Here is a 26409-nt window from a genome sequence, read left to right as displayed (position 1 = left end):
TCTGTTGAGACTGTTGGTTGTGTTGTTGATTTGGTGAGCATGGGAATTGTGCATGCCACATAGACTTGATTATATCTTGTTTTATGTTAGAGTTGTATTAATGTATCGGGATTATTGTCCGGACTACGTGTAGTGGATCCGTGACATAAATACTCACTTTATCTATATTATGAGGTATTTCAGTTAGATGTCTATTTGCAATTTACATACAGGCGATGTTTTTAAGAAATTGATTAAGTAATCGATTTGGCTAAGTATAATGACGTCATAATTGAAAAGAAAAAGATATTCTGCATTTTAATTAAGCGTAGCTTAATACGATGATATGTTAACAAACCGGGTATACACGAGGCGTTACATTTTTGTTAGTATATGGATGTCCTAGAGACAATCTTTTAATTACATTAGGACATATATGGACCTTTGTATTGTCGCAAATAAATAAAAACACTATTTATCCTGTTTCATATTTTGTCTCAATATTACTGTTAATATTTTATGAGTAACTGGATAAACCCCTTGGAATAAAATAGGTATCTCTTGAGTATCTGTGATGAGATCACGATCATGAGGATTCAAGGATACTGGATATTTATTCCTAATTTTATGTTCCTGGTCTAGAGACACTGAGAATGGGGATCAGTGATCTCGGGTAAGACTAGCACGACTTATCTACTTGTATTTAGATGCAAGGTAAAGACCTCATGAGGTACAGATATGGAGATGTCTTAGCTAAAGTCGTGGGTGGATCTATAAGGGTATAGCTCGCACTGAAACGACCCACATAAGAGACTCTATGAGGAAATCTCACAGAGAGTATCATTAGAGTAGTCTCTTTATATTTGGGTATGTCTTTCCTTAGACCAGAAGTTATTACCTAGATTGTGTTCTAGAAGACATGCTTTGACTGTATACCTCGTCTGCCTGAAACATGGAGACTCATAGGTATACTGTTGGGCTTGTCCTGAAAGAGCACAGCGCTAGGGTGATAAGCTGAAGGAATTCGTCAGATCTCTGTGAGAGATTAGGTTATCTGTAAACCAGAGAAATCGGGATGACATTTACAGGAACTCGGGAATCTATGCATAGTAAAAGAGATCATGAGATGATCTTCTTTTAGAGTCAGTAAATTGAAGATTCCCTATTTCGAATAAAGCTTACCCTAAACCGCAAGGGTTGATACGCTTCCTTGCCGTAGGTTTTATGGGAAGGTAACTGAGACGAAAAGAAATAACCAAATATGTGTAATAGGATGATCAAGTCATTAATCTAACTAGTTCTGGGGCAACAAAGCATTGCTAGTGCTCTGTGTTGTCATTAAATGGGTTGTGGGCTTGTTGGGCCCGAGCCCATTTATGTCAGTGGCTATATTGGACATAATGGGTCACACACTAACACCTTAATGTCATGATAATATAGCATTAAAAGTATTGGGCCTAATAATGGTTGTTAGCCCAAGATGAAGTTTGGAAGCCCACCTAAGAAGGAGAGGGCGCATGGTATTGTTAATGGGTTTGGATAGTCCAAGACATTACTAATTAATTTAATTAGTTAAATTAATTATCAAATATTTAAATTTTGAATTTTGAATTTGAATTTTGAAATTTGAATTTTGAATTTTGAATTTGAATTTTGAAATTCGAATTTTGAATTTGAAATTTGAAATTTGAAATTTGAATTTTGAATTTGAATTTTGAAATTTGAATTTTGAATTTTGAATTTGAAATTTGAATTTGAATTTGAAATTTGAATTTGAATTTAGAATTTAAATGTTTGAACGTTTGAATTTAAATGTTTGAATTTGCTATGAAAAGTTGTTTCATAACAAAAGGATAAGATGAGATCTTGTTGGAACAAATTCCTTGTATCAAGAGAAGATCTATGGAGATCTCCAAGGGGTGATTTGGGGCGCCATTTTGGTGCGAGATGATTGTCATCTTGTCAAACCAACAAGCTCCAATCAGATTTGGTTGTTGAGAGAATCAGTGAGCTAGTTGGTTCAAACTTGAATGCAACAACTCAAATGTATCTGGACCCTTTTTGGGCTGAATAGGGGCGCATGAATTGGTGGTCATATGATGACCATTGGTTCAGAATTTTGACTAGATAAAGACCTAGTCTTATGAGGATTCAAAGGGGAGGTTGTTGGGATTTTTGAATTGCAACAACTCCACATTTGTCTCATTCATTTGTGCGCCACTTTCATTATAAGTAAAGTAAAAATTCTGATTTGACACACTAATTCTCTCCCTCTCTTGTGCGCCTAGTTGGTGAGTTCCTCCTTAAGGTTTTTCAAAAAACCTAGCCAATTCTTCTATATACCATTCCCACTCTTGTGAAGTTTTCATGCTGGAGACTTCCCTCTTCTAAACACATATACCTAGCCTCCTTCTTCACTTATTGAGCGCATAGCAAGCCTCTCTGTGGTGGTCAATTGGTGGCTTTCAAGAAAGCGTTCTTGCATCTTGACGTGGGTGGTGTGGATCAATGTTAGAGGGTTTGAACCCTTCAAACCTAACACTGATCATCTTGGAGTTTTGAACTCACAAAGGTAACATCACATGCCATAAAGCATGATTCTTGATTGCATGTATAATTCCGCATATGAAAAATTTTATTTTTCCCTCTCACATGCTACGGCCTTCAAAGCCATTTTACTTTCAAGTGGTATCAGAGCCCGGTCGCTTTACCATCGGCGGGTGATGGTACTTTGTTTGTGAAATTAATTTTCTCACGGTCAAAAGGTCTTTTGGTTAAAGATTAATTCTTTGCATGTGGATTTTTTTTATGAACATGTTTAATATGATTATGGTGTTCATATATCTACATGACCTCATGGTTTTGTTTGTTTTGATTCTTTGTGAAAGTTTTCAAAAGAAACATTTTTTGAAAAGGGAATATGATTCTGTCATGATGTGAATATTCAAATGCATTATTTTTTCCATGATTTTATTTAATAAAATTTTTGTATATGATGATGTATGGTTCGGCCATATGAGTTATGGTTGAATAAATGGTTTAATTTTTGTGATCTTTGAGAAAGATTTGACAAAGATTTGAATTATGCATAAAGATGCAAAATTCGACCATTGGGAGAAAATTGTAAAATTTTTGAATTTTGATTCTTGTTTTGATATTTTAATTGTTAAATTATCAAAATATATGTGAGGAAATATTTATATAATATTTGATATTATGTGCTTGCAAGCTGTTTAAATTTTCAGGTGCAATTTGGAAGGGGATGGTCATGGTGCCCGAAATTCGAATTTCAAATTTTAAATTAATGTGTAATTTTGCTCTATTTTAATTAGAGTTGTAATTTGAATTTTGAATTTTGTATTTTTATTATTTGTCCCTCCAAAGATGTTTTGGAGTTTCTTTAATTATATGTAATTAGAGAATTAGGCTAGTGGCGTATAGACGACGAGGAGCCGATGCTTGAGAAGCAAGATGGACAAATGCACGAGCACCATGACCATCTCAAGTAAAACTATTTTATATGCATGTATGCTTTTATGTTTTGAACGACTAGTATGCATGAATTGGACAAATCGCGTTTGTATGTATTATTATGCACGTCCAATTACGTCTAGTGTAATCCGATAGATGTTTGACATAGGATAACGACTAGCATGATAATAATATAAATGCGTTTCATGAGACCCAATAAACTCCAAATAAAAGGAGCCCTTATAGGAATAAATTATTAAGCATATGATTACCTCCCACCACCAATATTACTCGAACCTCCTCTACATAGTGGTGCTCCACAACTCAGTTGGGACCCACTGTTTCGTTGAGTAAGAGTAGTATTAGAAGTGTTAGACACTTAGGGTGCTGGTTAATACTTAACTGAGACATAAGTTGCAGGCTCAGCTGGGCTTATGTGCTTAGGGTAATAATGCTAGGTTGGTTGCATGAGATGCACCACTAAGTGACAAGGAGTTATCAACCTAATGTTAAAAGAGGGTATGATATATTGTTGATGAGGATCAACCCATTATTTAAATTAATCTTGCGGTCACAGACGAGGGTTAAAATAGATAATCGCACTCTTAATCTCACTAAGGTAAAATCTAAAAGTAGATTAACCCTAAGTCAAATGGGAAGGGTCATTGACTTAGATAAAATAGTGGGAGGGACAAATTATTTAAAGTCTTTAATAATTTATTTATACAACATGTCTAAATATATTAACTAAATCATCTTTACATCTTTTTTAGTTTTTAGTATGACTAATCCATTGTCACTGCGCTCAAAACTCGATACGAACAAACTGACCGGTTCAAACTTTATGGACTGGTATCGAAACTTAAGAATTGTTCTTAGGGCCGAAAAAATAGCTTATGTCCTGGATGCTGCATTACCCGTAGCTCCTAGGGAAGGGGAAGATGGGTTCGTGGAATTTGATTTCGAGGCCCACAAACAGCACATGGATGACAATGTGTTGACTGTCTGCATCATGTTGGCATCCATGTCGCCTGAACTGCAAAAGCAGCATAAGCATATGGATGCTCCCTCTATTGTCTTACATCTCAAGGAGTTGTATGACATTAAAGGCAGGTATGAGAGGTATGAGGCCTCTAGAGAATTATTCTCATGCAGGATGTCTGAGAACATGTCTGTGAGCAGTCATGTTCTTAAGATGATCGGGCTAATTGAGAAGGTAGGAAATCTAGGCTTCGTGATGGATGCCGAGCTAAGTAATGACTTAGTCCTGACCTCGCTTCCACCTTCCTTCAGTCAATTCAGTATGAATTACAATATGCATGGGATGCTTGTGAGCTTGCCTGAATTGTTAAGCATGTTAACAACTGCTGAAGTGTCTTTCAAGAAGGATAGGACACATGATCTTCTGATTGGTGGGCCTAGCAAGGCAAAGGGTAAGGGCAAGGAGCCTGCGAAAGGAGACTCCCTTAAACCCAAAGGAAAACCCAAGAAGAAGAAAGGCAAAAAGAAGGGTAAGAGTGCATCCAAGGACAAAAGCGATGCTGAGTGCTTCCATTATGGCAAGAAAGGCCATTGGAAGAGGAATTGTCCAGACTACCTGAAGAGTGTAAAGGACAAGAAGCATGGTGATGCTTCTACCTCAGGTACTTTCATGATTGAGATAAATTATTCTTGTGCTAATCCTACCTCATGGGTATTGGATACCGGTTTGGGTTCTCATATCTGCAATATGTTGCAGGTGCTTAGGAGCCCAAGGAGATTGGAGAGAAACGAGGTGGACCTTCGCGTTGGCAATGGAGCAAGAGTTGCTGCTCATTTTGTTGGAGATGCCAACCTTATTTTTCCTCCGGGCCTTTTATTGCATTTGAATAATTGTCTTTATGTTTTAAACATTTCTAGAAACATTATTTCTATTTCTTGTTTAGAACAAGATGGTTTTACTTTTAGTATTAAGAATGGTACATTTTCTATCATTTTGAATGATATTGTTTATGGTACTGCTTCTTTAATAAATGGATTGTATGTTCTGGAAATGAGAACTGAAGTGCTTAATATAGTCGTGAAAGGACCTAGGATAGATAATCAATCTTATCTTTGCATTGTAGACTAGGGCACATAAACGAAACAAGATTGTCTAGGATGCATGCAAATGGATACCTAGATTCCATGGATTTGGAATCCTATGGACAATGTGAATCTTGTCTAGCTGGGAAAATGACTTGTCACAAGCCCAAAGGGCTTGAGAGTCATAGGGCTAGTGAGTTATTAGAACTCATTCACACTGATGTTTGTGGGCCGATGTCTATAGAGGCTAGAGGAGGATACTCCTATTTCATCACCTTTACTGATGCCAAATCAAGATTTAGGTACGTGTACCTAATGAGATATAAATATGAAGCCTTTGAAAAGTTCAAGGAGTTTAGGAATGAAGTAGAGAAATAGCGTGGCAAGATGATTAAGACATTACAATCAGATCGTGGTGGTGAATATCTGAGCCATGAGTTTCAGGATTATCTGGGAGAAAATGGAATTCTCTCGCAGTTTATTGCACCTTACACACCACACCAAAATGGTGTCTTCGAAAGGAGAAACAGGACCTTGTTAGACATGGTCAGGTCTATGATGCGTGAGACTCAACTTCCAAAATCATTTTGGGGATATGCCTTAGACACATCGGCATACCTTCTAAATAGGGTATCGTCTAAATCTGTTCAGACCACACCATATGAGATATGGAATGGTAAGAGACTCAACCTGAGTTACCTCAGGGTATGGGGATCGCCAGCTTATGTCAAAGCATTGGCATCAGACAAGCTTAGTGCTAAGAGTATTAAATGTCTATTTGTGGGGTATCCCAAAGGTACTAAGGGATACTACTTTTACTCCATGGATGAACACAAGGTGTTTGTGTCAAAGAATGCTGAGTTTTTTGAGAAGGATTTGATCTCTCAAGGAGCTAGTGGGAGTAAGATTGATCTTGAAGAAGTTCAAGAACCACATGAACAGATTGAGGAACCCGAGTCTGCTCCGCAGGCGACGTTCTCCAATGGAGAAGTAAACACACAACTCCGTAGGTCAACGAGGGTCATCCATCCACCTGAGAGGTATGGGTTTGTGATTGAGAATCAGCAAACTGTCGAGGATGATGAACCAAGTAACTACGAAGAGGCAGTCAAGGATGTTGACTCTTCTAGATGGCTTGAAGCCATGGAATCTGAAATGGATTCGATTTATCAAAACAAGGTATGGACCTTGGTTCCTAAACCGCAAGGAATAGTTCCTATCGGTAACAAATGGGTCTTTAAAAGAAAGACTGATGTAGATGGCAACGTTCAAACCTACAAAGCTAGGTTGGTTGCGAAAGGGTATCGTCAAAGACAAGGAGTTGACTATGATGAGACTTTCTCGCCTGTTGCCATGATCAAATCTATTAGGATCATGCTTGTAATAGCGGCATATCTCGACTATGAAATTTGGCAAATGGATGTCAAGACTGCCTTCTTGAATGGGTTCTTGAAGGAGGAAGTGTACATGACACAACCTGAGGGCTTTGAAATCAAAGATCAGGAGCATATGGTATGCAAACTTCAAAGGTCGATATATGGGCTAAAGCAAGCATCAAAGAGTTGGAATATTCGTTTTGATGAAGTTGTTAAGAGTAACAGTTTTATCAAGAACGAGGATGAACCTTGTGTTTACAAGAAGGTTAGTAGGAGTAATGTCGCCTTCCTGGTACTTTATGTAGATGACATATTTTTAATAGGAAATGACATCCCCACATTACAAATAACGAAAGAGTGGCTTTCAAAAAGCTTCACCATGAAGGATTTAGGAGAAGCGGCCTTTATACTTGATATAAAGATCTATAGAGATAGATCCAATAGGCTGTTGGGTTTATCTCAATCCACGTATGTTGACAAGATGCTAAAGAGGTTTAGCATGGAAGGGTCGAAAAATGGTTTTCTTCCCGTCAGTCATGGGGTACATCTTTCAAAGGCTATGTGTCCTCCTAAGTCACAGCCTGAGAATTATCGCATGAGTGAAATTCCATACGCTTCGGCTATTGGATCCATCATGTATGCCATGATATGTACGAGACCAGATGTCTTATATGCTTATGAGCATTACGAGCAGATACCAGTCTGACCCTGGAGAGGGTCACTGGACAGCAGTCAAGACCATCCTTAAATACTTAAGAAGAACTAAGGATGTGTTTCTGGTCTATGGTGGGGTTAATAAACTAACAATGAAAGGGTTCACTGATGCCAGTTTTCAAAGTGACAAAGATGACTGTAAGTCACAATCAGTGTTCATGTTCACCTTAAATGGTGGGGCAGTATCTTGGAAGAGTTCCAAGCAGGAGACAACAACAGATTCAACGACAGAAGATGAATATATATCTGCTTCAGAAGCAGCTAAGGAGGCCGTGTGGATCAAGAAGTTTATATCTGAACTTAGGGTGGTTCCAAGCGTGGATGAGCCCATACAGTTGCTTTGCGACAACACTAGAGCCATTGCGCAGTCAAAGGAACCTAGGTCTCATCAAAGATCTAAGCACGTGCTCCGCAGATATCACCTGATTAGAGAAATCATTGATAAGATGGATGTAAAGATTGATTATATTCCCACAGATGATAACCTAGCCGATTCTCTGACAAAAGGGTATTTCTCAAAGAAAACATGATAGTCATTATGAGGCTTTGGGTATACGACTTAGGTCTGATTGGCTCTAGGCCAAGTGGGAGCTTGTTAGTATATGGATGTTCTAGAGACAATCTTTTAATTAGATTAGGACATGTGTGGACCTTTGTATTCTCGCAAATAAATAAAAGCACTATTTATCCTGTTTCATATTTTGTCTCAATATTACTGTTAATATTTTATGAGTAACTGGATAAACCCCTTGGAATAAAATAGGTATCTCTTGAGTATCTGAGATGAGATCACGATCATGAGGATTCAAGGATACTGGATATTTATTCCTAATTTTATGTTCCTAGTCTAGAGACACTGAGAATGGGATCAGTGATCTCGGGTAAGACTAGCACGACTTATCTACTTGTATTCGGATGCAAGGTAAAGACCTCATGAGCTACAGATATGGAGATGTCTTAGCTAAAGTCGTGGGTGGATCTATAAGGGTATAGCTCGCACTCAATGTTGTTAAAATGTAGAGTCTATGTAAAAACGGAAGGGGTGAGCAAAAACGTAAAATCGCAAAACGTAAACGAAACGTAAGAGTTTACTAACGTATTAAAAAAAAAATATATATCCAACATATATAAAACCAAAACCCACAAACATGTTTATTTTATAAGAATGTCAATTTTAATCTTTGTTTTAATTTATATAGAATAATTTTAATGTATTAATTATATAAGTTATTAAATTTAAGCTAATTAATGACTAAAAATATATATTTATTATTATTATTACGTGTTATATATTTGAACTATGCAAAAAAAAATTCATATTACGTTTCGACACTATGTTTGAACCGTTTCGGCTCAAAATCCATTTCAACTACCGTTTTGACTCGATTTTGGTCATAAAAACGTAGACACGGTCCGTTTTTACGTTTCGACACTACGTTTTAACAACACTGCTCACACTGAACAGACCCACAAAAGAGACTCTATGAGGAAATCTCACAGAGAGTATCATTAGAGTAGTCTCTTTATATTTGGGTTTGTCTTTCCTTAGACCAGAAGTTATTACCTAGACTGTGTTCTAGAAGGCATGCTTTGACTGTATACCTCGTCTGCCTGAAACATGGAGACTCATAGGTATACTTTTGGGCTTGTCCTGAAAGAGCACAGGGCTAGAGTGATAAGCTGAAGGAATTCGTCAGATCTCTGTGAGAGATTAGGTTATCTGTAAATCAGAGAAATTGGGATGACATTTACAAGGACTCAGGAATCTATGCATAGTAAAAGAGATCATGAGATGATCTGCCTTTAGAGTCAGTAGATTGAAGATTCCCTATTTCGAATAAAGCTTAGCCTAAACCGCAAGGGTTGATACGCTTCCTTACCCTAGGTTTTATGGGAAGGTAACCGAGACGAAAAGAAATACATACGGCAACCAAATATGTGTATTAGGATGATCAAGTCATTAATCTAACTAGCTCTGGGGCAACAAAGCATTGCTAGTGCTCTGTGTTGTCATTAAATGGGTTGTGGGCTTGTTGGGCCCGAGCCCATTTATGTCAGTGGTTATGTTGGATCTAATGTGTCACACACTAACACCTTAATATCATGATAATATAGCATTAAAGGTATTGGGCCTAATAATGGTTGTTAGCCCAAGATGAAGTTTGGAAGCCCACCTAAGAGGGAGAGGGCGCATGGTATTGTTAATGGGCTTGGATGGTCCAAGACATTACTAATTAATTTAATTAGTTCAATTAATTATCAAATATTTAAATTTTGAATTTTGAATTTGAAATTTGAAATTTGAATTTTGAATTTTGAATTTGAATTTTGAAATTCGAATTTTGAAATTCGAATTTTGAATTTGAATTTTGAATTTTGAATTTTGAATTTTGAATTTGAAATTTGAATTTGAATTTGAAATTTGAATTTGAATTTAGAATTTAAATGTTTGAACGTTGGAATTTAAATGTTTGAATTCGAATTTGAATTGGCTATGAAAAGTTGTTTCATAACAAAAGGATAAGATGATATCTTGTTGGAACAAATCCCTTGTATCAAGAGAAGATCTATGGAGATCTCCAAGGGGTGATTTGGGGCGCCATTTTGGTGGGAGATGATTGTCATCTTGTCAAACCAACAAGCTCCAATCAGATTTGGTTGTTGAGAGAATCAGTGAGCTAGTTGGTTTAAACTTGAATGCAACACCTCTAATGTATCTGGACCCTTTTTGGGCTGAATAGGGGTGCATGAATTGGTGGTCATATGATAACCATTGGTTCAGAATTTTGACTAGATAAAGACCTAGTCTTACGAGGATTCAAAGGGGAGGTTGTTGGGATTTTTGAATTGCAACAACTCCACCTTTGTCTCACTCATTTGTGCGCCACTTTCATATAAGTAAAGTAAAAATTCTGATTTGACACACTAATTCTCTCCCTCTCTTGTGCGCCTAGTTGGTGAGTTCCTCCTTAAGGTTTTTCAAAAGAACCTAGCCAATTCTTCTATATGTCATTCCCACTATTGTGAAGTTTTCATGCTGGAGACTTCACTCTTCTAAACACATATATCTAGCCTCCTTCTTCACCTTTTGAGCGCATAGCAAGCCTCTCTGTGGTGGTCAATTGGTGGCTTTCAAGAAAGCGTTCTTGCATCTTGACGTGGGTGGTATGGATCAACGTTAGAGGGTTTGAACCCTTCAAACCTAACACTGATCGTCTTGGAGTTTTGAACTCACAAACAAAGGTAACATCGCATGCCATAAAGCATGATTCTTGATTGCATGTGTAATTCCGCATATGAAAAATTTTGTTTTTTCCTCTCACATGCTACGGCCTTCAAGACCATTTTACTTTCAATTTTATGGTATCAAAGCCATGGTTCGAGGGAAAAGTCTGTATGTATTGCAATAACTAGGATGCTTGGTTGTGTCTGTCTTGTGTGTTTGCTCCGTTGAGTGTTATTATGATGATGCACATGTGATCACATTGCGTGGGCCTGATCAACTCATAATGTGTGTAACTTGTGCAAAGTCATGGTAATACCCAGGAGAACCCGCGAGACTGCTGAGGGTCAACCTGACCCAGTCCTGACTGCATTGTCTAAGATGCAGGAGGCCACTAGATTGGCTAACGTGGCAATGATGGAAGCCGCTTGAGAAGCGAGCCAGAAGGCCACAGAGGATGCTCTTGAGGCAAATCAGCTGGCGAACATGACCTTGATGCGGGTTATGTTGGAGGAGATGAGGGTTGGCCCTGCTGTTGGTCAGTATCCTCCGCCACCGCCGCCACCGCCGCCGCCGCCTCCACCTAGTGTTCAGGATGAGAGCCTGAGTCACATTGATAGTGCTACTCATGTCACTGGGGTGATGGAACCCTTTATGGAGCCTGCTGAGGACCGTGACGTGATTGACCGTAGGCTGAACGCTTTCAGAAAGCATAATCCACCTGCTTTTGATAGGTCTTATGACCCTATTGCTGCAGCAAGATGGCTGCAGGCGTTGGATAAGATCTTTCAGGTCATGCAGTGCACTGATCCGCAGAAGCTGATGTTTGCGACTTTTATGCTGGAGGGTGATGCCCATGAGTGGTGGATGAACACCTCTCACGCTTTCGAGATGCAGGGTCATGTTATGACGTGGCCGTTCTTCGAGGATTGCTTTCTGGGTCGGTACTTCCCGTATGATGTGCAGGAGACGAAGCAGGGGGAGTTCGACAGGTTGGTGCAGGGCTCGTTGTCTGTTGACGAGTATCTGGCCAAGTTCAATGAGCTGGTGAAATTTGCACACTTTCGGATGGCAGTGCCTACTCCGATGTTTTTGGCTGCTAAGTTTCGCAGGGGACTTAGTGAGGTGATTGCAGAGCATCTTGCTGGAGCTGCTTCGAGGGATTTTGGTACACTGGTTTAGCAGTGTTAGGACATTGAGGATGTCTATATTACAAGCAAGGCCAAGAGGGCCAAGGTTGATGAGACCAAAAGAACGAGTGGTTCCACTTCCTGGAAGGACAGGAGGTTTGCTGAGAAAGGCAAAGGAATACAGTTTGCGACTAGGCAGGCGCCTGGTTAGTTCAAGAGGACTTCTCCGCAGCAGGGAAGCTTTGCGAGGCCTCCTTCCACTCCTAGATGTTCGGGGTGTGGAAATGAGCATGTGGACGTTGTGCTTCGGGGCAGTTGGTATGCTTTCAGTGTGGCAAGGAGGGCCACTTTTCTAGAGACTGTCCGTCGTCGACGGCGAGAGCTGCAACTGTTCAGGTAGTTCCATTGCAGATAGTTCCTTTGGCACCTACTTCGGCACCTGCAGTGCCACCTGCTATTGGGCGTGTCTACACTTTGGATAGGCATCATTCAGATTGAGCTCTGAACCTTGTCAGAGGTACTGTGTATGTTGGTGATTCATCTGTTGATGTATTGTTTGATTCCGGGGCTACAAATTCGTTTGTTGCAACCCCGATTGCTTTGGGGCTTGAGTTGCCCATGTCTGTGTTTTCTCCACCGTTGCGGGTGACTACCGCCACCGGAGAAAAGTGTGATGCTACCACTGTACATCGAGATGTCGTGTTTCAGTGGGAGGGCTGTGACTTCTCGGTAGATCTGATAGGGTTGCCGATGGCCAATTTGGAAATCATCCTTGGCGTGGATGGATTGTCCAATAGTTGATTGATTGATTAATTGTTGTGCCTAGCGAGTGGTGATGTCTCCGTGTGATTCCGCAGCTAGTTCCTCGCCTTACATTTCATTGCTGCAGGCTAGGAAGGCCTTGAGAGCAGGGGCATTCGGATATGTCATGTTGGGAGGTTTAGTGAGTGGGACACAGAAGGATATCACTGGCATTCTTGTGGTGAGGGAATTCCTCGGAGTATTTCCAGAGGAGATTCCTGAGTTTCCGCCACAGAGGGAGATAGAGTTCTCCATTGACTTGTTGCCTGGTGTGGGGCCGATTTTGTTAGCTCCATATCGGATGTCGCCACCAGAGTTGGCTGAGTTGAAGTAGCGTTCTGAGGGTCTTTCGGCGAAAGACTTCTTCCGAACGAGCGTGTCTCCGTGGGAAGCACCGGTCATGTTGTTTTGAGGCAAGATGCCTTACGCCATTACTCAAGCGTGATGGTGCTCTGTTGGAGGATGTGAAATTCTCTTCAGGAAACTGAGTGTGTAACACTTGGAATTTGTGGCAAGGCCACGCGCGTTCTTGTATATGCGAGGCAGTGCATGTACAATTAGCTTGAGGGTTGAGTGGTCTCCATGACTCTAGGTTCTTATGTTGATTATTGATATGCTTCATAAGTAGTTGGCATGTTAACACCATGGGTAGTGTAAAGCATGACATATGTACGATAAATTGTGGTGATGTATCTATGTTATTTCACCGTTGATTGACTTTTGAGTTGCATATGCCATGGAGATTGAGGTATACTATTTTATAGAGCTTCTGATTTATTATGTTATTGAAATTTAAAATTTTGCAGGTGTACGTGAACTAAGGTACGTTACTATGTGAATGAGCATGTTAACTAACATGCATTGGGTGAGATGAACATGATTATGATTTCGTACTGTGAAAGGAACATGAAATTATTTTAAAAATAATGATTTATAAAATTATAAGTCTAATCGATGTTAGAGTCATGGAATAGGACCAAACTCACTCAAGTTATTGTGTGGAATAGAGTATGTGGGGTAAGGCCGCCTCTGTTGAGAAAGTGACTGATGATCCCAGAGAATCGAATGACGTTTTCGATGTCATTGTGAAGTTTCGAGATCTGAATGTGACTTCCTTCTCGAGATGGAGACTGTGAGAGTCGGGAATGAGCTTTTTGAGAAAAATCAGGACGGTGTGTCTTGGAATGCGGAAGGGCATTGTTGTTGTGTGACCTTTTGTTCTGATGCTTGAAGATGAAGATTGAACACCAGAAGCCGTTGTTAAACGCCAACCTCTTGAGATTCCAGAATGGAAATGGGAGAGCATTTCCATGGACTTCGTTGTGGGTTTGTCGAAGACTCAGGTTGGTTGTGACTCGATATGGGTCATTGTGGACAGACTGATGAAGTCTGCCCACTTTCTTCCGGTAAGGGTGAGTTTCCCTTCAGAGCAGTTGGCTAAACTGTGTGTTCGTGAGATTGTGAGGCTTCACGGGGTGCCCGAGAGTATCATTAGTGATAGGGACCCGAAATTCACATCTCGGTTCTGGGAGGCGCTGCAGGGAGCTTTTGGAACTCAGTTGAGACTGAGTACAACCTATCACCCTCAGACTGATGAACAGACTGAGCGGACTATCCAGACCTTGGAGGACATGTTGCGGGCTTGCACGTTAGAGCAGGGCTCGGCATGGGATAGGTACCTTCCGTTGGTGGAATTTTCGTACAACAACAGTTTCCATGCTAGCCTGGGCAGGGAACCCTACGAGGCGCAGTTTGGAAGGAGGTGTAGAACTCTTACCTGTTGGTCTAAGGTTGGAGATAAGGAGCTTTTTGGCTTGGACTTTGTCCGAGATACTACCCAACAGATCCAGATAATCAGAGAAAAGCTGAAGTAGGCGCAGAATCGCCAGAAGAGTTGCTATGATGTTAAGCATCGTCCACTGGAGTTCAGTAAGGGTGAGCACGTGTTTGTGAGACTTTCACTGTCACCGATGTTGTTCGGGAACTCAGAGTGAGGAAACTAAGCCCGCGATTCATTGGGCCATTCCAGTTACGTGGTAAAGTAGGACCTGTTGCCTACCGATTTTCCTTGTCTCTGAACTTGACCAACACCCACGACGTGTTTTACGTGTCTCAATTTCACAAGTTTGTAGCGGACCCTTCTCACGTGGTGCAACCGGATGTTGTGGAGGTTCGGGAGAACTTGAAAACTCCCATCGGACCACTCAAGTTTCTCGATCGTGGCGAGAAGCAGCTGAGGAGTGAGATCATTTATGTAACACCCTCCCTTGTATGCATCCAAAAGAGTTGTTTGCTAAGCGGATTAGAGTTCTTAATGTCATTACTTGAATACTAAAAATTCATTTTGATGTTGCTAATTAAAACTTATAATTGAAATCGAGTCACTTACAAAAATCAGAGTGCACTTTTAAAATTTCTTAACTTGCTGAAAATATTATTTTCCTGACAGACCTTACTGTCTTGAGAACATTATGAAAAATCCGAGTACAAAAATTTACAAAAATATTCTTTGCTACGAAGAAACTAGACATCTGGGGCTTCGCGTACATATAAATTATACGCGAATCGGAGGTCTCTAGCCCCACGAAACAGAACTCGCAAGTTCCTCAAAATTAAGTGTATTTTTCTAAAAACCTCTTGACTTGTGAAAATCATAATAATTCGAGTTTTCAAAATTTCATTGTAAGGTTTACATAATCTAAAAGAACACAATTGGTGCTTTACATCCATATAAAATATACCTCAATCGGAGGTCTGTAGCCCCAGAACGACAACTCGCAAAATGCTCACAAAAACAGTTCAAAAATCCGAATTTTTAAAATACAGCAGAATTATTTTCGCAAACTAAATACCAAACATATACATATCATGCTACTCTTCTTTTTTAAAAGAGAATATACATCCTATCATGTAATTCTTCAAAAGATCTCACACTATTACTCAATTAAATCATGTCCAACACATAGAAAGTAAAACATAACATAAGTTGGATATCGGAACGGCAATAACATCATGCATGATTCTCAAGATATTATGCACAAAAATAATTACATAGTTCAGCAATGCTTCATCAAATTTTCAGAATTCAATTCCCAAAACAAATTTACTAATCTTCATAACATCTTATTGCATATAATCTTTCAGCATCTAATCCAACAGAAACAGAACTAACAGCAGTAATCCTCAAACAGCAGAGCATCAACCAAGTACTTCCAATGACATGCTTTATCAAATATTTCTTTATCTTCCTGCAATTTATAAATATGCAGCCCCCGAAGGGGTGAGAGAAATCCCAGTAGTGCGGTAATAAAACCATTACAGAAACAATATTAGACTAGGTACAAAATTCCAAAACACTCGCATCAACATTTAATTTTTCCGGGCAAATGCTAACATATAATCAAAGTGCGTATATAAAGGTACTAATCAAGATGCGTATATAACGCCAAAGGTGTACGATCATAGCATCGTCGTGCACGTACTAACAAGCACAGTGGAGGTCCCTCCCTTAATGGCTCCTCAGAGGGTTCCAACTGCAACCTATGCGGACTGAAGCCAAGTGTCCCATACCCTGGTACCGTAGAGATGCCTATATGATGCGTGCTCAAACGTATGCTTATATTTATTATATACTTCAGTCTCCAAGATGAATGCATAATGTGGTATGCAATGGCATGTTCGACACACGCAAACAGACACAGGTGAAACATGATGTGCATATGCATGACTAGATCATAATCATATAGCATATATCTCTTGTATATGTAATACCAAGTTGCCAAATAACAAATACTTCCATAGGCAGAATTTTCCATCAAGACAAGTCCAAAGCAGAATACATATATCATATAGCTGAATACTAAGCATAAAGCACATGTGAGCATCAGTTCAAAATTCCATACTCTAGCTAATAGTCACAGTAGGTCTCACCACCAAACACATACCTTGGCACTTTACTTTTAAATCAAGCATTCCAAACATCATCGAACCGTCCCATTATCTAAGAACTTGTGCACCTAAACAAATAGATACATCAAATCAGAATTTATCACGTTTATTTTCTATATATTATACAGTTGTCCCATTCTCCTAATCCTTGATTTATGATCAGTTTCCCTGTTGACACACTAAGTGAATTTTCTGCCATTATATTGATCTTCCAATTGTCTTAAATTGACAAAAGTCCAAGGTAATCTACACATGCACATTCGGTCTTCAATCATCAATTAGGTGCTTAATATATATTTAGTTTATGTTTACTATACGTTGCATACAATTTCCATTACTTTAGATACTCGAGTTATGATTGTACTTTTTGGCTCTTACAAAACAAATCTTTTATTTTTGTGACTTATGTTTGGTCTCCTTACTTATGCGCAAGTGCCAAAATCCATAACTCTTTATACACATGGTTCGGTTTTTCATTATCCATATGTGCTTATAATTTTATCATTTCACCTAGCATGTCCTACATGATTTTAGATAGCATTAATGAGACTTAAGAAAGCTGTCTACATACATCCCACACATGCAGGGCTATGTACATAATCTTAGTCTAAGAGAGTAATCTAGCCCTTGATGGGGCCATATTCCAAATCCCAAACATAATTTCTTAAGACATGACAGTATCAAGGTGAAAGGTTTAATCAGCTATACAACATGAGAAGGTAATTGACAAAATTTACAGCTCCTTAATCATAAAAATTAGCGCTCCAAAACAGAACCAAGGGAAGAAATTTCAGCCATTTATATATTCCCCTTTCAGGTAATTAGTGACCGAAACAAAAGGGGAAGAAAAGAGGCTTAAACTCAGATTTATCATCTCTCAATTTCTAGTTTTCTAACCAAGTCATTATGCTTCAGAATTAAAGGCTTTCTATCTTATAATTTATTAAATCAATCGACAGCAATTAGAAGAATTTCGTTATCCCTATATGCATACCAATTCGGTCACATGACTATTACTTAAGAGGTTCAATTTCTTTTTCTTACATACATTACCTACATCACCTAGGCATTATTACTCATGTGAATATATTACTTCTACACATTATTTTTCTAACAACAGAGCAGTCCAGCGATTTATACGATGCTAAATCTAGATTCACCAATTTTCAGTTTACAACATTAAATTCCAAGGCTGTCCAATTTGACAGAATTTAAGGGGAAGCATAGTTAAGATAATGCATCCTCCTAAAATGCATGAGAGCCGAACAAACAAAACACAAGGGAGGATTTGATAAATTACTTACATCTACTTGTAGTCACTTAGAATTCCCAAATCAACTAGGGCAGAAATCGAGTGTTGTGTGAGTTCCTTCACTTTCCCATTCTGCTGAACATGGTTTTTGTCTTCTCCTACACTGCTGGCAGTGCGCCCCAAGGGGAAAGGAATACAGGTTTGATACACAATAAATTCCACCAAAACAGTCCCACAACTTCACAAGGGGGCTACGGTACAAGCTAAAATTTGAGTCCTAAACTGGCATGCGTCTATGGCCTACACTCTTCAGCTGAGCCAAGGAAGGAAACCATAAGAATAACAACATCAGGACCCTTAGCCTACACACAGCGGCTAAGACAGAGGAAAGAAAAGGACTTGAGGTTCAACTGCTACCTCTTCGTACACACCAAAGTGCTCACAACCGGTCCAAAGGCATCACCCAAAAGAAGAGCGGTACCCTCACCCTCCTCCTTGCAATAATCCGAGCTACCCATCTGCATGCAAGGGAAGAAGAAACCCAATCAAGGCTGGACCAATTTCATTCGGTGGAAAAACTCAATTAGAACCGTTCCAAGCAAGAGGGAGCTAAAAGAAAGCAAGGAATACTTCCCCTCCTAAGATAGTTCCTCGGCCAAGCTAGAGAAAAATAAAGAATGAATTGAGATGGTAATCTCCTCCGTAGTTGCTCTAAGACTGAGTCAGAATGAGAGCGAATGGGAATTTAGCTGATTGAAGGTTACGGTTTTGTGGGAATATAAGGTGAAAACGATTTAAGCTTAGTACCCCTCTGTTTTTCTTCTTTTATTTTTAACGGTGGAGGGTGCAGGAAAAGGCTGAGTTCGGTTTCAGAATTAAGAGGAAGATAGACAATTTGTGTTCTTCTTGGTTCAACCATTCAACGCCTAGGAAGGGAGTGGGGGTTACATTTGGTTCAGAATAAGGGTGTGCAGGAATGGGCTGATGCCCTCCTCAAGGTTATGTGCACATGTGAGGAGATAAGGTGGGTGTGGTTTGCCTTGGACCAATGGAATTTCATGTAGGAAGATTTCACTTAGCCACTAGTGATAATGTTTAAAGCAATTTAGGCTGGACCTGGTTCTCCAAGGGCTTGGGCCGTACCCTATGAGTGTAGGTGAGGGTTCAATTTCCTCTCCTTATGACCCATAGCTTGTATATTTTTATTACTCTTAATTCTTCTAAGTATTAATATAATCTTTTATAGATTACATTAAATTAATCTAATTCTTTTAACTAGAGGTTTTAATTTCTTAAAACATATATATACATATGCACTCACGTGTCCATACAAATCAAATAATTTCCCTAACATAAATAAATTCCACTCTAAACATAAGTTTTATTCAAATTTTCAAGTTTGCTACACCTTCTTAATTATAATTTATAGAAGTCCCTAATTATGCGGGATGTTACAATTTCGATGGTCAGAGTACGTTGAACGGGAAGAATTCCTGAAGGGTAATTCTGGAAGCGAGAGGACGAGCTTCTCCGACAGTATCTCGCGCTTCGGGACATGTATGTTTTCTGATTTTGAGGACAAAATCCTAAAAAGGTGGGGTGAATGTAAGAACCCGCACCGTTAATTAAGGAAGTTAATAAATTAATTATGTGAAATTAGGAAATAATTCCATAATCGACCCTAATAATTATTATGAGACTAATAATTATAGTAAGTGAGTAATAATGCTGAAAGTCGCTTTTCTGACGTAAAGTGCAGATATCGGTTCTGCTAGTCGGTATAAATGCGTACCGATGAAGTACCCCGAAAAATTATAATAAGTTAATGAATATTCCTAGAATAATATGTAGGACTATGATTTCAAGTTTCAAGTTAAAATAATGAGAACTGATGCCAGAACTGATACTGGCTATGGAAAAGCGCGTACCGGAAAGGTGCTCCGAAAAATAAAATAAAAATATGATAAATCTTAGAAAAATGAGTAGGTTCAGAATCTAAAGTTTGAGATTAAAATGCTAAGCGTAGCTATTTTCGTTAATACTGTGTGTTTAATTTTAAGTGAGCTATAAATACTCACTTTGGCCCAAAACCCTAGGCCATAAGCTATGCTACGTAAGTGTCTTGAGCAGCTGACCAGCCTTCCTCTGTTCTTTGGCTCCTTCCCTTGTAAACTCACCAAAGAAATCATCTTTCCTCCTTTTCTCTCTACCAAAACACTTTAGCTTGTGAGAGTTGGTCTAGTGAGAGTGTGGAGTGTCTCATTTTTGAGATTGTGGCCTCTGTGGTGAGGTGGAGTTGCTGTCTTGGAGCTGTTTACTTGGGGTATGAGGTGGTGTGAGCCTTGATCATACCATTGGAGGCTCCAAGAAGTCATTTTGTTGGTGAAAGGTCTAAGCTTTGGTGTTAATTTGTGGCTTGACAAAGTCAGAACCTTGGTGTGTCGTTGGAGACCTCTTTGCTATACCATTTTCGAAGTTGTGGCGCATTGGAGGTATACATGATCATCTTTTGTGCATTTTGATGATTTAAGCTTGTTTAAATAATTAAAAATCATAACTTGAACCATTTGAATAAAGGAATGTGTTTCTGGGTTCATAACATGTTAATAAACATCTGTTTAAGGAGTTCTTGGACTCCAGATCGAGTTTGGATCATTGGAGGTCGATTTTACCTTTAAAACTCAATTTTCTGCATTCTGTCGAAGAAGTATTCGAATACTTTTCGGGCAGTATTCGAATACTTCCTGGAAAAAGGCAGTAATCGAATACTTCGCGAGACAACAGCGACCTAGTTTAGTAAAATTGCGATATCTCGAGCTTCAGAGCTCTCTAAATTGAGTGAGGATTGGACCTATGTGAAGCTAACACATAGGGTTACAACCTTGTAAATTTTTAGATCCATTGGATAAGTTTGTTTCTCTCAGTGTATGTTTGAAGTCGAGACCCTATTGCTGGAAATTCAGCTTGTTGTAGGAACTTTGCAAAATTCATAATCGGAGTTATACAACTCCAATTGAGGCATAAGATATGTCGTTGGAAAGATTGAGATGTCTAGTTTAACATAGTAAAATCTTAGAGTATTTGGTAAAGATTTGCATTGGTAGTTTTAATCTGGTAGTCGAATACTCATGGCAGGAGTATTGGAATACTTTTCTGGGAAGAAAAGTATTCGGATACCTTTGAAGAAGTATTCGAATACTGAAAAGTATTTGAATACAGTGAGGTTTAGTATTCGGATATTGTGGTATTCGGATACTGGGGGGAAAAGCATTCGAATACTTGGTAGTATTCGAATACTTAAATGAAAGTAATCGAATACTACTCGTGGAGTATTCGAATACTTCATGCAGAAACAACATGAAATGAGTTAAAATGAGTAAGAAAACCTTAATCACTTAGTGGAATCTGAACTATGATTATTGATGATTAATTATGGTATGGGCAGATTGTGATTGTTCTGTTTGTGGGCCTTGAGCTTGTGTGGACTCTTGGCATTGGATAGTTAGCCTGTAAGGTAAGCTTTCGTGTCATTGGTTTAGCCATGTTGTGGTTCCACCATGTCCCATGGGGGTATAGTTATATGCATGCTATGTTACATGCTTTTGATGTTTTGGAAATGCTATTGAGCTGTTATATGCTAGTGCCCTTATGATATGCATGTGGTGTTCCACCTATACGGTAAGCCTGAGTATGTGGTACATACAAGATGGTGAGGCTGTGGGTGAGGTGAAAGCGGTGTTCCTTGTACTACGTGTGGGTAATAGACGTATTCCTACATTTTTCTGGCCAGTAGAATAGTATTGACACACATGGCATGAATATCTATTGCACTGCATAGTTTTGGAACTTATATTGGAAATTACTGCTTTTGAACTTATATTGCACATGTAAGTGAGCTTGGGGTGGAAGATCCTTGAGGACCCCTTGTCTTACTGAGATTTCTGGTTTAGAGATATCACCCCACGTTTGGGGAATGCTTATTTCAGGTTCAGGTAATGCGGGGGTTGAGACCTCTAGTGGCAGGAGGCCAGAGCTTAGCTGATATATGTTATATGTTTATGCTGCTTATACTGATATGCTGTTATGATTGGATGTGGATCTTATTTACTGTCTTATGCTTTTAGTTTCAGTTTATGGATTTCTCTGTTGAGACTCTGTTGGTTATGCTATTGATTTGGTGAGCATGAGGATTGTCCATGCCACATAGACTTGATTATATCTTGTTTTATGTTAGAGTTGTATTAATGTATCTGGATTATTGTCCGGACTACGTGTAGTGGATCCGTGACATAGATACTCACTTTATCTATATTATGAGGTATTTCAGTTAGATGTCTATTTGCAATTTAGATACAGGCACTGTTTTTAAGAAATTGATTAAGTAATCAACTTGGCTAAGTATAATGATGTCATAATTGAAAAGAAAAAGATATTCCGCATTTTTAATTAAGCGCAGCTTAATACGATGATATGTTAACAAACCGGGTATACACGGGGTGTTACAGGAAACACTCCTCAAAGACCATGTGATGACATGATCCTGCATCTCGTACACTTGAGAGGTGTTCGTACACTGTTGCAACTTTAGCAAGTGTACTAGTCGTACAAGTAATAAAATGATGAATAAAGATCGTTCCCGTGAAGATTTGTGTTCAAACACCAACTAACCATATATACTTAAGTTGAATCAAACAAAAAGTTATTGATTGCTTTGATAATTGTCACCAGAAATTTGAATTGTATTAAAACTTGATAAAATAAATAAAATGTGAATTGCAATTTTAAAAACAAGTAGTTAGAAATCAATTTCCCTCAAGCATGAATTTATGTAAGAATCAGTCCTATTATGGATTATCTCCCATGTGATGTTAATCAATCTTTTTCTTATCACCAAAATGTAATCCCTTACTATCCTGGTTGATACATTAATCAAGAACCCCAATCCCTTGGTGATTTTTTTCTTAATACATGCATTAAACACTAAGATCATAAAGATTACATCAGAGTCCTAGCATCAATCCCTTAAATACTAGGACACTGATGATGAAATTACCAGTTGTAGAAATAATGTAAACATCCCTGTTCTACACTACTCCTTTGATGGAAAGAATTGATACAGGAAACTTCATATCATCACATAAAAGAAACTCATGATATTCAATCAACTATACATAAATCATCCTTGAGTTCCATTGAAATCAGACTACAAAGAACTCTACTCAAACATAGTATAAGAAATAGCAAGAGAAGAGGAAAGATCAAACTCCATTGTCATGATGGTTGAGTCTTCAATCTTCAATTACAATTACATAAAATGTACTAACTATTACAAGAACTAAATCCTAAAGAATTTGGAAAGTCAGAGAAAGTGAAGAGTGAGATCAGAGGATCTGAGATAGGATAGGATCAAATGTGAAAGCCCTTTGCCTTTTATAGTTCTCAAATTACAACTGAAAATCAACCAAAAACTGAGAAAGGAACTTCCATAAGCAAGGGATTTCAAACAGCTTAGCCATTGGGGGAAGGTAGATGTCATGGCAAAAACGCTACTGGTCACCTTAGGAATAAGGGGCCAACTCGTCCATTTTAAGGTTCTGAACTAAGCACCTGTTGGAGTCAAGGGAGCCATAGGAATATGGAAACTTGTGAGCCACCTAGACTATGAGCTGAGGAATCAGAGTTGGCAGGCAAAGAAATTAGGACAAAGCCAAAAGGTGCTAATTCTTGAGCAGAGAAAACAACCCCTTTAAGAGTGAAGCAGTGAATCTGTTCCTTCTATTAAACTGTTTTAACCACCACCCTATTGTCTCTTGATTATAGTTATTTCTGTTTTAGTAGTTTTATTTTATTTTATTTAGTACTTATAAAAACTCCAATGATTGTTATCTCACCTTCTTCTAAACAGGAAGGATCACATACATAACACAGCGAGCAACTGTTTGCCATCAGATTGAACCTACTATTCCTGAGGAACGTTGTCAAGACAGTAGGGAACGTTTGACCTGACAGTTCATTTACTAACTTTTCTTCTCATTTTCACTCTTTATAAACAGTGATAAAACAATAATTAGCACTCTATCCTCGTGGGAACGATAATTTGGGCATTAATACTCCCTTTATTACTTAATGCGTGCACTTGCGCACTTGGGTTGGAACTAAGGGACGAATCTGTGTTCTGCAAGAACACAGGAACGTCCCCTATCAGAACTTATATTTTCCACCAACAGCAAACCACCCAACAAGTTTTTGGCACCGTTTCCAGGGACAGAAACACTAACTGTTGTTCTTATCATTGTTTTCTAACACATATACTGTATATCTGACTTTACTTTTATATTTTTTTCTCTTTAGCACTGAATCTGCTGTGCATATATATATATACCCTGTGTTATTGGTTTATGAGTGAAGAGTTTGAAACAGACTCTAACCACTCCATTGAAGTACCTGAGTTTCTATTTGATCCTGAGCCAGAACGCACACTCCATAGGAGAAGAAGGAACCTCAGGGAAAGATTTCCTGAAAACATGGCTGATCACAATAATAACAATGAAGAGGTTTCCCCTGAACAGAACTTCAGAACTTTGGCTGCTCCTTTTAGGAACAGATCAGATAGGGGAGTAATCCTTCCCCCTGTAGCACCAAATTTTGAACTAAAACCTATCATGTTTCACATGATTAGGGAAGCAGGGGTCTCCAATGGACTCCCTGCAGAAGATCCTTACACACACCTCACCACATTCCAAGATATTTGTGACAATTTTAAAGCTGAGGGTGTAACAGAAGAGAGCATGAGAATGAGGTTGTTCCCTCACTCCTTAGGCTTAAAAGCAAAAATATGGATGAAAACTCTCACCCCTGGATCAATCCACACATGGGAAGAACTCTCTAACAAGTTCATAGAGAGGTTTCTCCCAATGTCTCGACAAGCTGATGTTAGAGCAGAAATCTCTAACTTCAAAATGTTTTATGGAGAAAATCTCTATGAAGCATGGGAGAGATACAAGGACATCATAAGAAAATGTCCAAACCATGGGGTAGAGAGTTGGGGAGTGTTACAATCTTTCTATAAAGGACTTGATCATACTTCTCGGTCTCACTTTGATTTTGCTGCAGGAGGATATTTTTTTACAGGAACACTTGAATCAAGATATGAAATCATAGAAGGGACTGCTGAAAGATGTCTCCAATGGCCAATAGACAGAGTGAACCCAGTGAGGAAGCCAGGCATGCTAGAACTAGATAAACAAACTGCCATGGAAGCCCAGCAGGCATCACTCATGAATGAAGTGAAGAACCTAAAAGCCAACCAAGAAGCACCAAGGATGGAAGTCTTACAACTCACAGCAACTGAAACAGAACTATGCTCAGCCTGTGGTGACCTTCAAGACTCAACAGACTGCCCATCCACTGCATTGGTGTGTTATGCAGAAAATTTTGGCAATAGGAACTTCACCAGAGACAATCAACAAGCATGACGAAATACACATTCAAGCCCTGGAGGAACTATCATTAAGGATCAGAACCACAACACCCAATGGAGGCCACCCATTAACCAGAGACCATTCAACAACAATCAGCAGCAGTATCAGCAAGGTAGCAGCAGTGGAACGTCTGAACAAAGAAGAAACAACTACATTCCGTTCCATAGAGATGACCAACGCATCAACACCCTGGAAAATTATGTCAAGGAATATGTCACCAGGAATGATGCAGTGGTCAGGAACATTGAGTCCCATCTGGGACAGATTGCTGCCAACCTTCAAACCAGAACACCAGGATCACTACCAGGAGACACTAAGGTCCCCTCAACCAATTCTGAAACCCCTTGAGAGGTAAGTACCATGTCTAGCTAAAGACATTAAACTAAGCGCTGACTGGGAGGCAACCCAGTAGATACATTTGCTCTCTGACAAAGAGAAAAGTATTGGGGTGGTTATCCATAACCACATAGCTCTCAAAAAAGAGGGAACGTCTGATGTTTCTCTCTAAAAAGTCCAAATAAAGTACGTTCCGTTCCAGGAACGTAGTTTTGGGGTGGTCCCTGACCACACAAACCCAAAATAATATATATATATATATATATATATATATATATATATATATATATTATATGTTTTGTTATATGTTCATTTAGATTTATTAAATAATAAGTGATAGGTTAATACGTCCCATTTTCCTTACTTAGTACTCACTATTGCATATCTTCTTATTATTTATTTCAGTTAGTTATTTATTTATTAGTTAGGAAAAGACAAAGGGAACGTTCCCTGGGTTAGGAGATAAGAGTGACTGGGACACCTGTCCCTGCTGAGTCACTTAAAAAGATACGCAACCATATCCAATTTGCTTTCATTGCAATTCTTGGAAACGCGCGCAGAAAAAGAAACCGTCTCCTATACCATTAAGACAACTGCACCCTTTCCTTTTCCCTTTCTCCCACGTCTTGACCTA

The 26409-nt window shown here is 38.9% G+C and overlaps 1 long non-coding RNA gene and 1 other non-coding gene across 7 annotated transcripts in view; both read right to left on the bottom strand.

The window, feature by feature from the left end:
• LOC133316348 (uncharacterized) overlaps nucleotides 1–18993 on the bottom strand; it is a 29689-nt gene extending 10696 nt beyond the window's left edge. For 5 of the 6 annotated variants that reach the window (XR_009752195.1, XR_009752193.1, XR_009752196.1 and 2 more), the window contains exons 1-3: nucleotides 18376–18993; nucleotides 18011–18271; nucleotides 16703–16774 (exon numbers count right to left, since the gene is read on the bottom strand). This is a non-coding gene — a long non-coding RNA (uncharacterized LOC133316348). Of the gene's footprint in view, nucleotides 1–15690; nucleotides 16007–16702; nucleotides 16775–18010; nucleotides 18272–18375 lie in introns of those variants that run through there. The other variant, XR_009752194.1, reaches the window with a different exon arrangement.
• A 5894-nt stretch (nucleotides 18994–24887) lies between these two features.
• On the bottom strand, nucleotides 24888–24994 carry LOC133316349 (small nucleolar RNA R71). The gene has a single exon (XR_009752199.1). It is a non-coding gene; the product is annotated as a small nucleolar RNA R71 (small nucleolar RNA).
• Between the last annotated feature and the right edge of the window lie 1415 nt (nucleotides 24995–26409).

The sequence above is a fragment of the Gastrolobium bilobum genome, unplaced genomic scaffold (genome assembly GCF_033153095.1).
Source record: "Gastrolobium bilobum isolate Gb01-03AN ecotype WA unplaced genomic scaffold, APGP_CSIRO_Gbil_v1 utg281794, whole genome shotgun sequence".
NCBI lineage: Eukaryota > Viridiplantae > Streptophyta > Magnoliopsida > Fabales > Fabaceae > Gastrolobium > Gastrolobium bilobum.
The sequence above is the reverse complement of the archived record's forward strand: the minus strand, read 5'-3'. Positions and strand labels throughout refer to the sequence as shown.